General features: G+C 42.0%; 1 pseudogene; it reads left to right on the top strand.

Moving 5' to 3' along the window:
- The first annotated feature begins 1,032 nt into the window (after positions 1-1,032).
- Positions 1,033-2,144, top strand: LOC140511838 (actin, cytoplasmic 2-like; annotated as a pseudogene).
- The last annotated feature ends 508 nt before the right edge of the window (positions 2,145-2,652 follow it).

Here is a 2,652-nt window from a genome sequence, read left to right on the forward strand (position 1 = left end):
GGAGGTATTATACACACATGTATATGTATGTATGTCTGTGTGTATGTATGTGTATGTGTATGTATGTGTAGACAGAGGACACAGGGTGAGTTGAATAGGAAGGGATGATATCTAAATAAATAAAATTAAGGGTTGAGAGAGTAAAATATTGGGAGGAGAAAGGGAGAAATGGAAGAGGGCAAACTATGCCTCATAAAAGAGTCAAGAAAAAACTTTTTCAAAGGAGGTGAAAAGTGGGAGGTGAGAGGGAAAATATGAAGCTTACTCTCATCACATTTGGCTTAAAGAGGAAATAACATTTACACTCAATTTGGTATGAAAATCTATCTTGCACTACAGGAGAGGAGGAGATAAGTGGGGTGTTTGGAGAATGATAGAAGGGAGGGCAAATGAGTAGAGGGGGTAATTAGAAGTAAACACTTTTGGGGAGGGATAATATCAAAAGAGAGAATAGAATAAATGGGGAGCAGGATAGGATGGAGGGAAATATAAGTAGTCTTTCACAACTTTACTATTACCGAAGTCTTTAGCAAAACTGCACATATATAGCCTATATTGAATTGCTTGCCATCTCAGTGGGGATGGGTGGGGAGGGAGGAAGGGAGAGAAGTCAGAACTCAAAGTTTTAGGAATGAATGTTGAGAATTGTTTTTGCATGTAACTGGGAAATAAGAAATACAGGTAATGGGGTAATAGAAATCTATTTTGCCCTACAAAAAAACAGAGGAGATGGGAATAAGGGAAGGAAGTGGTGTGATAGTAGGGAGGGTAGATTGGAGGAAGGGGTAATCAGAGTGCAAGTTATTTTGGAGTGGGGGGGAGGGTAGAGATGGGTTGAAACTTTGAAACTCAAAATCTTGTGGAAATGAATGTTGAAAACTTACAATGAATAAATAAATTGGAAAAAAATTGACATTGGCAGCTGTGAACTCTTCCACCTAGAGTGCACTCGGCTCCCTGCTTCTGCCAGCTGCAGCACCACCCCCTCTCTCTGAAGAGTTTTAACTTGCTTCTTTGAAGTTCACCACAGATGATGATATTGCTGCTCTCATTGTTGACAATGGCTCTGGAATGTGCAAAACTGTCTTTGCAGGAGACGATGCCCCTTGTGTGATCTTCCCCTCCATTACTGGGCATCCCAGACATCAGGGTGTGATGGTGGGTATGGGCCAGAAAGATAGCTACATGGTGGATGAGGTCCGGAGGAAGAGAGATATTCTGACCCTGAAGTACCCTATTGAACATGGTATTGTCACCAGCTGTGATGACATGGAGAAGATCTGGCATCATACTTTCTGAAATGAGTTCCATGTGGCCCCTGAAGAGCACCCTGTGCTGCTCACAGAAGCCCCACCCCTGAACCCAAAGCCAACAGAGAAAAGATGACTCAGATTATGTTTGAGACTTTCAACACCTCAGCCATGTACATTGCCATCCATGCTGTACTGTCCCTGTATGCCTCTGGTGGTTCCACTGGTATTCTGATGGACTGTGGTGATGGTGGGACCCACACTGTACCCATCTATGAAGGTTATGCCCTTTCCCATGCCATCCTCTGTCTTGATCTGACTGTTCACGATCTAAAGGACTACCTCATGAAAATCCTGACCAAGAGAGGGTACAATTTCATTATCACAGCTGAGAGAGAAATCGTGCATGACATCAAGGAAAAACTGTGTTATGTCTCCCAAGACTTTGAGCAGGAGATGGCTACTGCTGCATCTAGCTCCTCTCTGGAAAAGAGCTATGAGATCCCTGATGGTCAGGCTATCACCATTGGCAATGAGTGGTTCTGGTGCCCAGAAGTTCTCTTCCAGCCATCTTTCTTGGTATGGAATCCTGTGGAATCCATGAAACTACCTTCAACTCAATCATGAAGTGTGATGTTGACATCTGTAAGGATTTGTATATTAATACCATATTGTCTGGTGATACCAGGCATAGCCAACAGGATAAAGAAGGAGAATGCAGTCTTTGCTCTCAGCACAATGAAAATCAAGATCATTGCCCCACCTGAGTGCAAATACTTGGTCTGGATTGGAGGCGTCATCCTGGCATCTCTTTCCACCTTCCAGCAGACGTGGATCAGCAAGCAGGGGTATGATGAATTTGGGTCCTCCATTGCCTACAGCAAATGCTTCTAAATGGACTGTTTGTGTTTTATTTTATTTTTGTCAAGAGGGTGTGACATGATAATTGCCCCCCAAAAGAGATGAGATTGGCATGCCTTTATCTGCTTTTGTTTGTTTGTTTTTTGGCGCTTGACTCGGGATTTAAAAACTGTAACAGTGAAGGTGATGAGCAGTCTAAGTATGTTGGAGCCAAACTCTCCCAAAATTCTACAGTGTGTCTTCAGGACTCTGTACATTTTTTAAATAGTCATTCTAAATATTGTATAATACATTGTTACAGGGTTATGAGCCTCCATGAAGGCTGTCATCTGCTAGAGCGAAGGAGCTAAGTAACAAATCTAGATGGGGAGGGAGGAAGGTATTAGTATTGCTTTATGTGTAAATGAATGTAATCCTTTAAAAAAAAAATTTTTTTTTAACTTCCACTTTAGTACTTGTTCTTTTTTTAAAAAATTGTCAGCCATATTGTATGCCCCCTAAATTCCCTCCCTGTCCCCAACATAGATATGAGTGAAGACTT

Source organism: Notamacropus eugenii, chromosome 6 (genome assembly GCF_028372415.1).
Source record: "Notamacropus eugenii isolate mMacEug1 chromosome 6, mMacEug1.pri_v2, whole genome shotgun sequence".
NCBI classification, from domain to species: Eukaryota; Metazoa; Chordata; class Mammalia; order Diprotodontia; family Macropodidae; genus Notamacropus; species Notamacropus eugenii.